Source organism: Manis pentadactyla, chromosome X, assembly GCF_030020395.1.
Source record: "Manis pentadactyla isolate mManPen7 chromosome X, mManPen7.hap1, whole genome shotgun sequence".
Classification (NCBI taxonomy): Eukaryota; Metazoa; Chordata; class Mammalia; order Pholidota; family Manidae; genus Manis; species Manis pentadactyla.
Genome location: NC_080038.1, coordinates 114,981,870 through 114,999,250, shown reverse-complemented (window position 1 = coordinate 114,999,250; position 17,381 = coordinate 114,981,870). Strand labels below are relative to the sequence as shown.

Here is a 17,381-nt window from a genome sequence, read left to right as displayed (position 1 = left end):
GGTCTGAGAGACTATTTCCTCCCCCAGGTTGAGGAAGGGAAGTTTTCAGCAATTATTTCTTCAAAGACACTTTCTATCCCTTTTTCTCTCTCTTCTTCTCATACCCGTATTATGCAAATATTGTTCTTTTTTGGATTGGTCACACAGTTCTCAGTATTCTTTCATTCCTTGAGATCCTTTTATCTTACTCTGCCTCAGCTTCTCTGTATTCCTGTTCTCTGATTTCTATTCCATTAGCTGTCTATTGCACCTCATCCAGTCTGCTCTTAAGACCTTCTATTGATTGTTTCATTTCTGTTATCTCCCTCCGGACTTCATCCCTTAGGTCTTGCATATTTCTCTGCAGGTCCATCAGCTTGGTTATGACTTTTATTTTGAATTCTTTTTTATGAAGATTTGTTATATCTGTCTCACCAGGCCCTCTCTCTGGAGTTATCCAAGTGATTTTTGACTGGACCAGATTCTTCTGCCTTTTCATGGAGATGGAAGTGGTCGCAATCAGGCGGTGCAATTGTCAGCTGGGAGAAGAAAGTCTCCTCCTCTTTTTTTGGTCACCCTGCCCTTCTCCACTGCATGTGCTGTCTACCCACACACCGGCTGCAGTCTCTGGGATAATCTCCTGTGCTGCTGTGGGTGGGGCCACCCTCTGGATATCCCAGCACATTGCTGGGGGTCACAGCCATCCCAGGTGTGTTCTCCTGCAAGAACAGCACCCCTTCTTGCCTTCCGCACCTTGCTCTGGCTTCTGCTGCCTGTGCCAGTTTCCCGCACCCCGAGAGCAGTTTCTGGGATAATTTCCTGAGCTGCCATGTCTGGGCTGGCCCTTGGGAAAGTGTAGCACACTGTGGGGGATGGCAGACATGCCATGTGTGTTCTCCTGTGAGAGTGGCACCCCTTCATACCTTCCAGACCTTACTCTGGCTTCTTCCTCTGTCTGTGCCAGTTAGCTGCACACTAGGAAGAGATTCTGTGTGGTTGCTCTGGGCGGGGCTGTGCCCCACCTACTCCGCAGCTATGGCAGGTCAGCCAGTCCACTTGCAGCCCCGGCTGGGGGGAATGAATGGCAGGCTTCTTATCACTGCTGTTAGCAGCTTTGAGGCTGCATTACTCCCCAGGGGGTTAGGGGGCCCAAAGTTCCTCAAGATTTCCAGCCTGCTGGGCTGAGTGTGCCGGGACAATTTTGTCCAACTGATGAGCCCTTGTCCCTTTAAGACTTCTAAAAAGCGCCTGCTTTTCTTTTTTCCCACAGGCGCCGGCTGTGGGGACCTGCTCACAGTCTCCATCTCAGATTTTGCTTTTCTGTTTCTCTAATATCCAGTTCACCATGCAATGTGTGTCTGTGCTCCCAGTGCAGATTACTAGGGCTGGTTATTTGGTAGTCCTGTGCTTCCACTCCCTCCCCACTCTTGATTCTTTTCCTCCTGCCAGTGAGCTTGGGTGTGTGGAGTACTTGGGTCCTGCCTGGTCTCTGCTTTGTATCTGATCCCCTTCATGAGATGTTGATTTCTCACAGATGTAGATGTAGCCTGGCTGTTGTACTGTATCTTCTGGTCTCTATTTTTGGAATAGTTGTATTTGTTGTATTTTCAAAAATACATATGGTTTTGGGAGGAGATTTCCACCGCCCTACTCATGCTGCCATCTTGAGCCCCCTTTTTAGAGTATTTTTATACAAGTTTTGTCATTTGCAGAAATAATTTACTTCCTCCATCCTGATTTCAATATATTTAATTTCTTTTTCCTGCTTAATTGCTGTGGCCAGGACTTCCAGTACTATGCTGAGTAGAAGTGGTGAAAGTGGGCACCCTGGTTTTGTTCCTGGTCTCAGAGGAAAATGTTTTTTTGTAGTTTTTCACCATTGAGTATAGCTGTGGGCCTGTCATATCTGGCTTTTACTATGTTGAGGTATATTACCTCTATACCAAATTTGAGAACTTTTATCATGAAAAGGTATTAAATTTTGTCGAATGCTTTTTCTGTATCATTTAAGATTATATGATTTTTATTGATGTGACATATCATATTTGTTGATTTGTATATGTTGAAACATCCTTGCCTCCCTGGGCTAAATCTCGAGTGTGGTTTATGATCCTTTTAATGTGCCACTGAATTCATTTTGCTAGTATTTTTTGGAGCATTTTTGCATTTGTGTTCATCACATATATTGGGCTATAATTTTCTTTTTCTTGTAGTGTCCTTGTCTGACTTTGCTATGAGGGTAATTCTGGTCTTATCAAATGAATTTGGAAGTGTTCCCTAATCTTCAGTTTTTTGGGAAGTTTGAGTAGGATTGGTATTAATTGTTTAAATGTTAGGTAGAATTCATCACTAAAGGAATTGGCTCCTAGGCTTTTTTTTTGTTGGGAGATTTTTGATCACTGATTCAATCTTCTTACTCATTGTTGTATTCAGATTTTCTATTTCTTTATGATTTCATCTTGGTACATTGTATGTTTCTAGGAATTTATCCATTTCTTCTAGGTTACTGAATTTGTTGGAATGTAATTATTTATAGTAGTGTCTTATGATCCTTTTTATTTGTACAGTATCACTCCCCTCTTTCATTTCTGATTTTACTTCCATCATCTCTTTTCTATGTATTTATTTAGCTAATGTTTTGTTAGTATTGTTTATATTTTCAAAAACCCACTCTCAGTTTTCTTGATCTTTTCTAATGTTTTTGTCTATTTCGTTTATTTCTGCTCTTTGTTATTTCCTTCTTTCTAGTAACTCTGGGATTAGTTTGCCTTGTTTTTATAGTTCTTTGAGATTTGCAATTAGGTTATTTGAGATATTTCTTCTTTTTAAAATGTAAGTGTTAAGCTATAAACCCCTCGGTATTGCTTTTGCTGCATCTTATAAGCTCTGATAGTGTTTTTCTTTCATGCTCGTTCTGTGTGTTTTATTTTTAATATATTTTTTGGTCCAATGATCATAAATAGGAAAAAATAATATTTAGAACATTAAAAGAAAAGCTGGAATTTATTCTAACATATTTTGGTATTTTTAAATATCTAATTTATTTTCAACCAATTATGCCTACTTACACCTTTAGGAATTTTTTGAATTAAAGTATCATTGATATACAATCTTACAATGGTTTCAAATACATAACACAGTGGTTCAACTTTCACCCATATTATCAAGGCCTCACCCCCTTCAGTGTGGTCACTGTCTATTAATGTAGTAAGATGTTACAGGATCATTAACTGTATTCTCCATGCTGTGCTGCCTTCCCTGTGATCTACCTATATTGTGATTGTGAATTATTGTGCCCTTTAATCTGCTTCTCCCTGCCCCCCATCCCCAACCCCTCCATTTTGGTAACTACTAGTCCCTTCTCTGGGTCTGTGAGTCTACTGCTGTTTGTTCCTTCTCTTTTGCTTTGTTTTTATATTCTACAAATGAATGAGATCATTTGGTATTTGTCTTTCTCCACCTGGCTTATTTCACTGAGCATAATACCCTATAGATCCATCCATGTTGTTGGAAATGTGAGGATTTCATTTCTTTTTATGGCTGAATAATATTCCATTGTGTATATGTACCACCTGTTCTTTATCCATTTATCTGTTGATGGACACTTAGGTTGCTTCCATGTCTTGGCTATTGTAAATAGTGCAGTGATAAACATAAGGGTGCATATGTCTTTTATTTTTTTTTTTTTTTTTTTTTTTAATAACTATTTTTTATTGAAGGGTAGTTGACACACAGTATTACATTACATGAGTTTCAAGTGTACAACACAGTGGTAGAACATTTATATACATAATTCTAGGTTCCAGCTATCACCCTACCAGGCTGTTACAATATCTTGACTATATTCCTTATGCTATACATTACATCCCGGTTACTAATTTATTTTACCATTGGAAGTCTGTCCTTCTTTTTTTTTTTTTTTTTTTTTTTGTGAGGGCATCTCTCATATTTATTGATCAAATGGTTGTTAACGACAATAAAATTCTGTATAGGGGAGTCAGTGCTCAATGCACAATCATTAATCCACCCCAAGCCTAATTTTTGTCAGTCTCCAATCTTCTGAGGCATAACAAACAAGTTTTTACATGTAGAACAAATTCTTACATAATGAATAAGTTACACAGTGAACAGTACAAGGGCAGTCATCACAGAAACTTTCGGTTTTGCTCATGCATTATGAACTATAAACAGTCAGTTCAAATATGAATACTCATTTGGTTTTTATACTTGATTTATATGTGGATACCACATTTCTCTCTTTATTATTATTATTTTTAATAAAATGCTGAAGTGGTAGGTAGATACAAGATAAAGGTAGAAAACATAGTTTAGTGTTGTAAGAGAGCACATGTAGATGATCAGGTGTGTGCCTGTAGACTCTGTGTTAATCCAAACTAGACCAGGGCAATAAAACATCCACGTATGCAGAAGATTTCTCTCAGAACGGGGGGGTGAGGTTCTAAGCCTCACCTCTGTTGATCCCCAATTTCTCACCTGATGGCCCCCCTGCGACTGTGCCTGTCTTAGGTTGTTCCTCCCTTGAGGAATCTTACCCGTCTCTGGCTAACCAGTCATCTTCCGGGGCCATACAGGGAAATGTGAAGTTGGTAAGTGAGAGAGAAGCCTTATTGTTTGAAAAAGTTAGCTTTTTACTTCTTTGCATATTTATGCCCTGTGGCTTCTATGCCCAGCATTTGTCTTGAGGTATCTTTACCACTTGGAAGAATTATGATACTCGGTAAATTTGATATGAGGCACGAATTCTATTTAAGGGTTGTAATTAGGAAGGAAGAAGAAAAGCTATAGAAGTAGCAGGCGGAAGAAAACATGGGGAGATTGATTATTTCTTTGACATATCTTCTTGTAGAGTAACTTCAGCATGTATAGGTTTTAAGCTACTACTTAGATTGCACACACACATTAACATAATAGGAGTATAGTTACATAACCAAAGCATATCTGTAATTACCAGCCATCTGCAGTGAAACCAAGAAAACCAGTTAGGCACCTTAGGCATTTGTGAAAACTTATCTATGATATGGTGGATATTTTCCAACTGAACTTGAACAGTCTGAGAGAAATCAGACAAATTAAAACAACCCATTCCTGGGGACTGTTCACATGCCATATGTTCTTTTAACAGTAAATAGTTTGTAGTTGTAAGACTTTGGAGCGCTACAATTTGCACTTCTCCAAATTCTTGGTTGAGTTCCAACAGTATAGATCCAGTCCAATTTTGTTGTTTTACTGTATGCACAGGCCAGCTTAGATATCTCCTTCCTCATTCCCATGGCAAGTCCAGGAACTGGTGGGATGAGTGCATCTACAGCTGTAGCAGTGCGTGTATCTTTGTTGGGGTTTTTTGATGATCATCTTCTGGCATGAGTCTTCCAGAGAGTGCAGATGATGGAAGTTCTTTTTCATATCGTATCTTAGTTCATTTTCGGGGTAGCCCAATTAGGCTTTGATCCTCTGTATAAACACAAACAGACCCTTTGCCTACACTTTTATATGCCCTTTATACCCTTGTGTAGAACTCGTTGGAGGTTACCACACAGGAACTGCCCTTTTTTTTTTTTTTTTTTTTTTGTTATCACTAATCTATACTTACATGACGAATATTATGTTTACTAGGCTCTCCCCTATAACAGGTCTCCCCTATAAACCCCTTTACAGTCACTGTCCATCAGCATAGCAAAATGTTGTAGAATCACTACTTGCCTTCTCTGTGTTGTACAGCCCTCCCTTTTCTCCTACCCCCCCATGCATGTTAATCTTAATACCCCCCTACTTCTCCCCCCCTTATCCCTCCCTACCCACCCATCCTCACCAGTCCCTTTCCCTTTGGTACCTGTTAGTCCATTCTTGAGTTCTGTGATTCTGCTGCTGTTTTGTTCCTTCAGTTTTTCCTTTGTTCTTATATTCCACAGATAAGTGAAATCATTTGGTATTTCTCTTTCTCCGCTTGGCTTGTTTCACTGAGCATAATACCCTCCAGCTCCATCCATGTTGCTGCAAATGATTGGACTTGCCCTTTTCTTATAGCTGAGTAGTATTCCATTGTGTATATGTACCACATCTTCTTTATCCATTCATCTATTGATGGACATTTAGGTTGCTTCCAATTCTTGGCTATTGTAAATAGTGCTGCAATAAACATAGGGGTGCATCTGTCTTTCTCAAACTTGATTGCTGCGTTCTTAGGGTAAATTCCTAGGAGTGGAATTCCTGGGTCAAATGGTAAGTCTGTTTTGAGCATTTTGATGTACCTCTATACTGCTTTCCACAATGGTTGAACTAACTTACATTCCCACCAGCAGTGTAGGAGGGTTCCCCTTTCTCCACAGCCTCGCCAACATTTGTTGTTGTTTGTCTTTTGGATGGCAGCCATCCTTACTGGTGTGAGGTGATACCTCATTGTAGTTTTAATTTGCATTTCTCTGATAATTAGCGATGTGGAGCATCTTTTCATGTGTCTGTTGGCCATCTGTATTTCTTTTTTGGAGAACTGTCTGTTCAGTTCCTCTGCCCATTTTTTAATTGGGTTATTTGTTTTTTGTTTGTTGAGGCGTGAGAGCTCCTTATATATTCTGGACGTCAAGCCTTTATCGGATGTGTCATTTTCAAATATATTCTCCCATACTGTAGGGATCCTTCTTGTTCTATTGATGGTGTCTTTTGCTGTACAGAAGCTTTTCAGCTTAATATAGTCCCACTTACTCATTTTTGCTGTTGTTTTCCTTGCCCGGGGAGATATGTTCAAGAAGAGGTCACTCATGTTTATGTCTAAGAGGTTTGTGCCTATGTTTTCTTCCAAGAGTTTAATGGTTTCATGGCTTACATTCAGGTCTTTGATCCATTTTGAGTTTACTTTTGTATATGGGGTTAGACAATGGTCCAGTTTCATTCTCCTACATGTAGCTGTCCAGTTTTGCCAGCACCACCTGTTGAAGAGACTGTCATTTCACCATTGTATGTCCATGGCTCCTTTATCAAATATTAATTGACCATATATGTCTGGGTTAATGTCTGGATTCTCTAGTCGGTTCCATTGGTCTGTGGCTCTGCTCTTGTGCCAGTACCAAATTGTCTTGATTACTATGGCTTTATAGTACAGCTTGAAGTTGGGGAGTGAGATCCCCCCTACTTTATTCTTCTTTCTCAGGATTGCTTTGGCTATTCGGGGTCTTTGGTGTTTCCATATGAATTTTTGAATTATTTGTTCCAGTTCATTGAAGAATGTTGCTGGTAGTTTCATAGGGATTGCATCAAATCTGTATATTGCTTTGGGCAGGATGGCCATTTTGACTATATTAATTCTTCCTAGCCACGAGCATGGGATGAGTTTCCATCTGTTAGTGTCCCCTTTAATTTCTCTTAAGAGTGACTTGTAGTTTTCAGAGTATAAGTCTTTCACTTCTTTGGTTAGGTTTATTCCTAGGTATTTTATTTTTTTGGATGCAATTGTGAATGGAGTTGTTTTCCTGATTTCTCTTTCTGTTGGTTCATTTTTAGTATATAGGAAAGCCACAGATTTCTGTGTGTTGATTTTGTATCCTGCAACTTTGCTGTATTCCGATATCAGTTCTAGTAGTTTTGGGGTGGAGTCTTTAGGGTTTTTTATGTACAGTATCATGTCATCTGCAAATAGTGACAGTTTAACTTCTTCTTTACCAATCTGGATTCCTTGTATTTCTTTATTTTGTCTGATTGCCGTGGCTAGGACCTCCAGTACTATGTTAAATAACAGTGGAGAGAGTGGGCATCCCTGTCTAGTTCCCGATCTCAGAGGAAATGCTTTCAGCTTCTCGCTGTTCAATATAATGTTGGCTGTGGGTTTATCATAGATGGCCTTTATTATGTTGAGGTACTTGCCCTCTATTCCCATTTTGCTGAGAGTTTTTAACATGAATGGATGTTGAACTTTGTCAAATGCTTTTTCAGCATCTATGGAGATGATCATGTGGTTTTTGTCTTTCTTTTTGTTGATGTGGTGGATGATGTTGATGGACTTTCGAATGTTGTACCATCCTTGCATCCCTGGGATGAATCCCACTTGGTCATGGTGTATGATCCTTTTGATGTATTTTTGAATTCGGTTTGCTAATATTTTGTTGAGTATTTTTGCATCTACGTTCATCAGGGATATTGGTCTGTAGTTTTCTTTTTTGGTGGGGTCTTTGCCTGGTTTTGGTATTAGGGTGATGTTAGCTTCATAGAATGAGTTTGGGAGTATCCCCTCCTCCTCTATTTTTTGGAAAACTCTAAGGAGAATGGGTATTATGTCTTCCCTGTATGTCTGATAAAATTCCGCGGTAAATCCATCTGGCCTGGGGGTTTTGTTCTTGGGTAGTTTTTTGATTACTGCTTCAATTTCGTTGCTGGTAATTGGTCTGTTTAGATTTTCTGTTTCTTCCTGGGTCAATCTTGGAAGGTTATATTTTTCTAGGAAGTTGTCCATTTCTCCTAGGTTTCCCAGCTTGTTAGCATATAGGTTTTCATAGTATTCTCCGATAATTCTTTGCATTTCCGTGGGGTCCGTCGTGATTTTTCCTTTCTCGTTTCTGATACTGTTGATTTGTGTTGACTCTCTTTTCTTCTTAATAAGTCTGGCTAGAGGCTTATCTATTTTGTTTATTTTCTCGAAGAACCAGCTCTTGGTTTCATTGATTTTTGCTATTGTTTTATTCTTCTCAATTTTATTTATTTCTTCTCTGATCTTTATTATGTCCCTCCTTCTGCTGACCTTAGGCCTCATTTGTTCTTCTTTTTCCAATTTCGATAATTGTGACATTAGATCATTCATTTGGGATTGTTGTCCCTTTTTTAAATATGCTTGGATTGCTATATACTTTCCTCTTAAAACTGTTTTTGCTGCGTCCCACAGTAGTTGGGGCTTAGTGTTGTTGTTGTCATTTGTTTCCATATATTGCTGGATCTCCATTTTGATTTGGTCATTGATCCATTGATTATTTAGGAGCGTGTTGTTAAGCCTCCATGTGTTTGTGAGCCTCTTTGCTTTCTTTGTACAGTTTATTTCTAGTTTTATGCCTTTGTGGTCTGAAAAGTTGGTTGGTAGGATTTCAATCTTTTGGAATTTTCTGAGGCTCTTTTTGTGGCCTAGTATGTGGTCTATTCTGGAGAATGTTCCATGTGCACTTGAGAAGAATGTATATCCCGCTGCTTTTGGATGTAGAGTTCTATAGATGTCTATTAGGTCCATCTGCTCTACTGTGTTGTTCAGTGCTTCCGTGTCCTTACTTATTTTCTGCCCAGTGGATCTATCCTTTGGGGTGAGTGGTGTGTTGAAGTCTCCTAGAATGAATGCATTGCAGTCTATATTCCCCTTTAGTTCTGTTAGTATTTGTTTCACATATGCTGGTGCTCCTGTGTTGGGTGCATATATATTTAGAATGGTTATATCCTCTTGTTGGACTGAGCCCTTTATGATTATGTAGTGTCCTTCTTTATCTCTTGTTACTTTCTTTGTTTTGAAGTCTATTTTGTCTGATATTAGTACTGCAACCCCTGCTTTCTTCTCACTGTTGTTTGCTTGAAATATGTTTTTCCATCCCTTGACTTTTAGTCTGTACATGTCTTTGGGTTTGAGGTGAGTTTCTTGTAAGCAGCATATAGATGGGTCTTGCTTTTTTATCCATTCTGTTACTCTGTGTCTTTTGATTGGTGCATTCAACCCATTAACATTTAGGGTGACTATTGAAAGATATGTACTTATTGCCATTGCAGGCTTTAAATTCGTGGTTACCAAAGGTTCAAGGTTAGCCTCTTTAGTATCTTACTGCCTAACTTAGCTCGCTTATTGAGCTGTTATATACACTGTCTGGAGATTCTTTTCTTTTCTCCCTTCTTGTTCCTCCTCCTCGATTCTTCATATGTTGGGTGTTTTGTGCTGTGCTCCTTCTAGGAGTGCTCCCATCTAGAGCAGTCCATGTAAGATGTTCTGTAGAGGTGGTTTGTGGAAAGCAAATTCCCTCAGCTTTTGTTTGTCTGGGAATTGTTTAATCCCACCGTCATATTTGAATGATAGTCGTGCTGGATACAGTATCCTTGGTTCAAGGCCCTTCTGTTTCATTGTATTAAATATATCATGCCATTCTCTTCTGGCCTGTAGGGTTTCTGTTGAGAAATCTGACGTTAGCCTGATGGGTTTCCCTTTATAGGTGACCTTTTTCTCTCTAGCTGCCTTTAACACTCTTTCCTTGTCCTTGATCTTTGCCATTTTAATTATTATGTGTCTTGGTGTTGCCCTTCTTGGATCCTTTCTGTTGGGGGTTCTGTGTATTTCCGTGGTCTGTTTGATTACTTCCTCCCCCAGTGTGGGGAAGTTTTCAGCAATTATTTCTTCTAAGATACTTTCCATCTCTTTGCCTCTCTCTTCTTCTTCTGGGACCCCTATAATACGGATATTGTTCCTTTTGGATTGGTCACACAGTTCTCTTAATATTGTTTCATTCCTGGAGATCCTTTTGTCTCTCTCTATGTCAGCTTCTATGCGTTCCTGTTCTCTGATTTCAATTCCATCAATGGCCTCTTGCATTCTATCCATTCTGCTTATAAACCCTTCCAGAGTTTGTTTCATTTCTGCGATCTCCTTTCTGGCATCTGTGATCTCTTTCCGGACTTCATCCCATTTTTCTTGCGTATTTCTCTGCATCTCTGTCAGCATGTTTATGATTCTTATTTTGAATTCTTTGTCAGGAAGACTGGTTAGGTCTGTCTCCTTCTCTGGTGTTGTCTCTGTGATCTTTGTCTGCCTGTAGCTTTGCCTTTTCATGATGATAGGAATAGACTGCAGAACTGGGACGAGTGACGGCTGGAAGGACTTCCTTTCTTGTTGGTTTGTGGCCCTCCTCTCCTGGGAGAACAGCGGCCTCTAGTGGCTTGTGCTGCGCAGCTGTGCGCAGACAGGGTTTCTGCTTCCTGCCCGGCTGCTATGGAGTTAATCTCCGCTGTTGCTGTGGGCGTGGCCTGGCTCGGGCAGCTACTCCAAAATGGTGGAGTCGCTTTGGAGCAGGAGCTGCTGGGAGGCTATTTATCTCCGTAAGGGGCCTCCCTGCTCCCTGCAGCCCAGGGGTTAGGGTGCCCAGAGATCCCGGATTCCCTACCTCTGGATTAAGTGACCCGCCCTGCCCCTTTAAGACTTCCAAAAAGCACCCGCCAAAACAAAACAACGACCACAAAAAAAAACAAGAAAAAAAATTTTTTTTTAATTAAAAAAAAAAATTTTTTTTAATTAAAAAAAAAAGGTGGTCGTTCGTTTTTCTTTATTCTCTGGTGCCAGCCTCCGGCCTCTGCTCACCGGTCTTTCTGCCCTGTTTCCCTAGTATTGGGGTCCCTGTCCCTTTAAGACTTCCAAAAAGCGCTCGCCAAAACAAAGCAGCAAAAAAGCAAAAAGAAAAAAAAAAATGGTCGCGCGCTTTTCTTATGTCCTCTGTCGCCCAGCCTCCAGTGCCTGCTCACTGTTCTTGCTGCCCTGTTTTCCCAGTATCGAGGGCCCTGCACTCTGGCCCGGATGGCTGGGGCTGGGTGTTCGGCAGCCCTGGGCTCCGTCTCCCTCCCGCTCTGCCTGCTCTTCTCCCGCCGGGAGCTGGGGGGAGGGGCGCTCGGCTCCCGCGGGGCCGGGGCTTGTATCTTACCCCCTTCGCGAGGCGCTGGGTTCTCTCAGGTGTGGATGTGGTCTGGATATTGTCCTGTGTCCTCTGGTCTTTATTCTAGGAAGGGTTGTCTTTGTTATATTTTCATAGATATATGTTGTTTTGGGAGGAGATTTCCGCTGCTCTACTCACGCCGCCATCTTCCGCCCCTCCCCCGCATATGTCTTTTTGAATCAGGGATCTTGTTTTCTTCAGGTAAATTCCTAGGAGTGGAATTCCTGGGTCAAATGGTATTTCTATTTTTAATTTTTTGAGGAACCTCCATATTGCTATCCACAATGGTTGAACCAATTTACATTCTCACCAACAGTGTAAGAGGGTTCCTCTTTCTTCACATCCTCACCAGCATTTGTTTTTTTCTTGTGTTTTGGATATTGGCCACCCTAATTGGTGTGAGGTGGTTTCTCATTGTGGTTTTATTTTGCATTTCCTTGATGATTAGCAATGGGGAGCATATTTTCATGTGCCTGTCAACCATCCATATTTCTTCTTTGGAGATGTGTCTGTTCAGATCCTCTGCTCATTTTTTAATTGGGTTATTTGTTTTTTGGGTGTTGAGGTGTATGAATTCTTTATATATTTTCGATGTTAACCCCTTATTGGATATGTCATTTATGAATATATTCTCCCATACTGTAGGACGCCTTTTTGTTCTGCTGATGGTGTCCTTTGCTGTACAGAAGCTTTTTATTTTGATGTAGTCCCACATGTTCATCTTTTATTTTGTTTACCTTTCCCAAGGAGATGTGTTCAGGAAAAAGTTGCTCATGTTTATGTTCAAGAGATTTTTGCCTATGTTGTCTTCTAAGAGTTTTATGGTTTCATGACTTACATTCAGGTCTTTGATCCATTTTGATTTTACTTTTGTATATGGAGTTAGACAGTAATTGAGGTTAATTGTCTTACATGTAGCTGTCCAGTTTTGCCAACACCAGTTGTTGAAGAGGCTGTCTTTTCTCCATTGTATATTCATGATTCCTTTGTCATGTATTAATTGTCTGATAATGTTTTGCTTCTATTTTCATTTTTCTCAAGAAATATTTTTTCACTTTTGATTTCTTCTGTAACCCATTGCTTGTTTTGGAACATGTTGTTTAGTTTTCTATATGAGCCATGCTTTATTTTACCTCAGGTTTCTTCTTATTTCTCCCTGCTTAGCTAATATATTTTATTCATACTTGGTTTTGGTTTCAAGGTGTTATCTCTTCCATTAAGCCTTCCCAGAAATATTCCAACATAGGCTAGGTAATTCTTTTAAGTGTTCTCATAGTACTCTATATCGTCTTTTATATTATCATTCATAAAACTGTATTGATAATATATATTAATTTGTCTCTATTTGGGCTATAAATGACTTAGGACCAGGACATACAATATTCTAAAGAAATTGTTTTTTATGTGAAATTCAAATATAACTGGGAGTCCTGTATTTTTATTTACTAAAATTGGTAACCTTAATGACATTGTATTCAATATCATCCATTATACAATCTGATGATTGTTTTTTTCCCATTATACAATCTGATGATATATTTAATATAGCTCTAAACTACTTTTTCTTATATATGTATCCATTAACCTAATCCCTATTGTTGGAAATTAGGTTGATTTCAATTTTTGGTATTATAAATAATTTTTGATGAACATACTTTTCTGAAAAAATTTATGTGCACTTGTGAATGATTATTTGTTAGGATAAATTCCTCAAAGTAGAATTAGTAAACCAAAGAGCATGTAAATTTGTTTAATACTTTTAATTACATGTTATAATATCTATTATTCATCTTTCCATTTATGAGACCAAAATTTCATTAAGAGAGGGATATTTTTTAAATCACTTGTATCATTTTGTTATATAAATTGTATTTGTATTTGTTTCTTAAATGTCTTTTTGGTGTAAGTATATAATTTGTGTTATTCTCATATGCCTAGGACGAGGAGTTTTGGGAAGAATTTGCGCTGTTCCTTGCATCTGGCAAGTTTGAGGTCATGGGTAATACCTATGTGAAGAAGGAACTTGGAAAAGGAATCCTTCAGGAACTTGGTGCTATAGAACTGAACACACGAGATTTCTCTAGAAATGTAGAACATGGAATCATCAACATAATATTGGTATTTGAAGCCATGGGAGTAAATGAGCTCAACAAAATGCTGAGCATAGACAGAAAAATCAGGAAAGAGTCAATGTCTTCATAAACATCCACAGGATGAGAGAACGAAGAAAATTCAGTAAAAGAATGGTAATAATAGAGACATAAAAGAGTGTAAACCAAAAACTGCAATTTAACATCTCCAACCATCGTTAGAATAATTTGTCTTTTGTTATTTCTTAATTTTCAATAAGCCAAAGGATTTTAAGGTGAAAACAGTTATCCAAGATAAAGTCTATATCTGCCCTCAGTCAAGGTTTGGTAGTTATTAATATTAATTATAACAAATATCATGTATTAAGCATTCTCTAGGAACTAGGCACTATGCTAAGCACTGCACATGCACTATCTCCTTGAATCCTGGCAACTCTGAGGTAAGTATTAATATTAACTTCATGTTACAACTGAGGAAAGAGTTGCAGAGTACTTAGGTAACTTGCCCCAAACCACTGATTAGCAAATAGCCAAGACTGGATTTGTACTTATCTTCTGGGGCTTGGATCCCAGTATTTACTAACCAGGCTGTATTGATTTACATTTGCAAAGGACATCACAATGTATAGAACATTTTCACATTTATTATCTTATTTAAAGCCTTGGCACCACTATTTGAAGAAATGATTAAATAGCATATATGATCTTTCTCTAACTCTAATGTGTACATAAATCATCTGGAAATTTTGTTAAAATTAAAGATCTGATCAAGTTGTCTGGGATGTAGCCTTTTTCTGCAATTCTATGTGATACTAATAATGCTGGTTTATAGAAAACACTTTGAGTAGCAAAGGTATATGGGAAAAATACAAACAATAGTTTCTGAATATCAGTACATTGTTATTTTTCACCTATGGTGAACAATTTAAAACTTTTATTTTATGAAAATTTCAAGCATTCATAGAATATAGAAAATAATATAACAGTCATCAATATTTCCACCACCTAGACTTAATAAACATTAACATAGACACTAAAATAGGTGCCATTTTTGCTTCAGAGCTTTCTCTGTATTTCCATTCTCTCTCTTTTAGAGTAATAAAGGGTTCAGATAAAGCTAAAGAGACCCACCTATTCCAGAAGTAACCACTAATTTGGAGTTGGTATGTATTATTCCCTGAGATATTTTATAATTTTATTTCATGTTTATTTTATTCATATCTCCAAAATTATATTCTGTGCATTAATAATTAAAGGAAGAGCACTTCCAGAATGTCAGAGTAAAGACCTCAGAGAATCCAATCCTACATAAAAGTCGTAAGTCCATTTGTAGGAATTGAAAAATATCTTTTCAGAACTCTGGAAATTAACCAAAGGCTTGCAGAAATCCAAAGCCTATTTAGTTGAGAAGAACTGGTGACTCTCATTCGGTCAGTGGTATATGAATTTGCTTTATTCCCACCTCTTTTCCCCATGTGAGTAAAATATCAATATTTCCAGAATCTCTTACCTGGCCTTAGTGCATCTCTATATCAATAGGTGTTTCCAAGGGGTGGGGAGAAGTAGTCCATCTCCATATCAGTAGGTAATTACAATGGTGAGCCAGGGCATATCTGGATCTGAGAGGTTGGTGGGGTCTCTTCTTCTGCAGCCGGGTCGCAAGAGACACAGGAGAGCAGAAATGGACAACCGCTTGTAAGCAATAAACGGGTTTCTCCCACTTTACTTCTCCCTTTGACTGATTTCCATTTCAAAGGTATTTTCCCCTGGTATTTTCCCGCAGAGTTACATCTGGCAGTAGTCAGCATGACTTCTGAACTGGAAATCTGTCTACATGGATGTGACCCTTGGGCAGGCTGCCTCTAGAGATGGTGAGGAGATGCCTGGAAACCCCCACTGTGGATGGTGGGGAGGCTCCAGTGGCTTCCGTGGTAGAGGATGCAGCTTCACTCGGGAGGCCCCTATCTGTGGAGCTTCCAAGTGGGGAGCCCCTAGTGGGGAATTGGTCTAGGATAAAGCACCTCCTAGAGGAGTGGGGCCTTCCCCAGAATTGGGGAAGGTGGAGACACCAGAAGCTGTGGAATTAGCCCTCGTGAGGTAGAAGACTGCTTAGAGGCCCTGAGTGGCCATGTAGCAGCCAGGATTGTGGGATGCCTTTTCCTTGAGATAGTGGAAAGTGTTATCAAGGAAAGAGAGAGGGTTATTGAGGAGAGAGAGAGACTTCAGCAGGAGAGAGATGCACTTCACCATTGCTTGGTGGAGCTGGGCAATGATCTATGGGATGCCCTTAAGAGAGAGACAGTTATTGGGAAGGCTGGTCACACTCCTGGAAGATACATTAGCAGTGAGGGAGGAGGCAGCAGGAGAATCTGCTTTGCAGGAGGCCATAGGAGATGGGGAGGAAAGAGTCTGCCCTCCACAGTTCCAGGCACTAGACAAGAACTTGTAGACTCAGCTTTCAGATGAGCTCCAGTGGACTCCAGCACCAGACTGGCCCCTGTGGGCTCAATACAAAGCCCATTCCTGTGGGCCCAGGTACCAGACCCACCCCAGGATTGGATCAGCCCCACAGACCCCAGTCTTCAGGCCAGGCCCTGCAAACACAGCCTCCAAGCCCATACTCATCAGATCCACATATCAGGATGAGTTAGAAAGTGTTTCTTCCTCCTCTATTTTCTGGAAGAGATTGTGTAGAATTGATATTAATTTTTCTTGAAATGTTTTGTAGAATTCATCAGTAAAAACATTTAGTCCTATGCTTTTCTTTTTGGATTGGGAGCTGTGGGGGATGGGCCTCATCTTGGCTACACCTTTCCCATGCAGAGCTTCTGTCAAGCAGCTCTGAGGAGGGGGCAGAAGGGTGTGAGTCATGGCTCAATTGCCACAGACTCCACTATTCTTAAGTATATTCAGTAGATTTTCTTGAATAAGTGCTTTTTCACTTGACATATACCCTTAGGAAAATTTCTAGAGACTTTAAATGGTGGCTTTATAAAAACATACTTTTTGCCAGTTGTGTTTTTTCCCCCCATATGCTGAAATTTTGGAAGTAGATATGTCCTCTTAGTATACTTTTAATGTCTGGTTTCTGTACTGCTTTCTCCCATTCCTTTTCTGACGGTAATTTGTTCTCTTCTCAGTCTTAGTAGAGTATATAAATTTATTAATCTTTTAAAGATTGAACTTTAAACTTTGTTGATTTCCTCTGATACATATACTTTTTCTATTTCATTCATCTCTGTTCTTATCTTTATTACTTATTATTCCCTTCTATTTTATGGTTGCCATGATTTGCTGCTATTTCTATCTTGAGATGGTAACTTAGATAACTAAAGTTCAGTCTTTCTTCTTTTCTAATATACACATTTAAAGCTATATATATTTTTCTAAACATGGCTATAGCTGCATACCTCAAACTCTGTCATATTTTTACTGTCGTTGGGCTCAAAATATTTTCTAATTTCCATTCTGATTTCTTCTTTGACGCATAAGATGTTTAAAAGTGTATTCCTTAATTTCCAAACATTTAGTAGTATTCTAATTGAACTTTATATTATTTTTAGTTTAATTCCACTGTGTTCAAAGAACATATTCTGAATGATTTAAAACATTTAATATTTGCTGAGGTTCATTTTACAATCAT

The 17,381-nt window shown here is 39.0% G+C and overlaps 1 long non-coding RNA gene across 1 annotated transcript in view; it reads left to right on the top strand.

The window, feature by feature from the left end:
- LOC130681982 (uncharacterized) overlaps positions 1-14,397 on the top strand; it is an 88,513-nt gene extending 74,116 nt beyond the window's left edge. Inside the window, exon 3 of the long non-coding RNA XR_008995290.1 lies at positions 13,587-14,397. This is a non-coding gene — a long non-coding RNA (uncharacterized LOC130681982). The remainder of the gene's footprint in view (positions 1-13,586) is intronic.
- Positions 14,398-17,381: the final 2,984 nt, after the last annotated feature.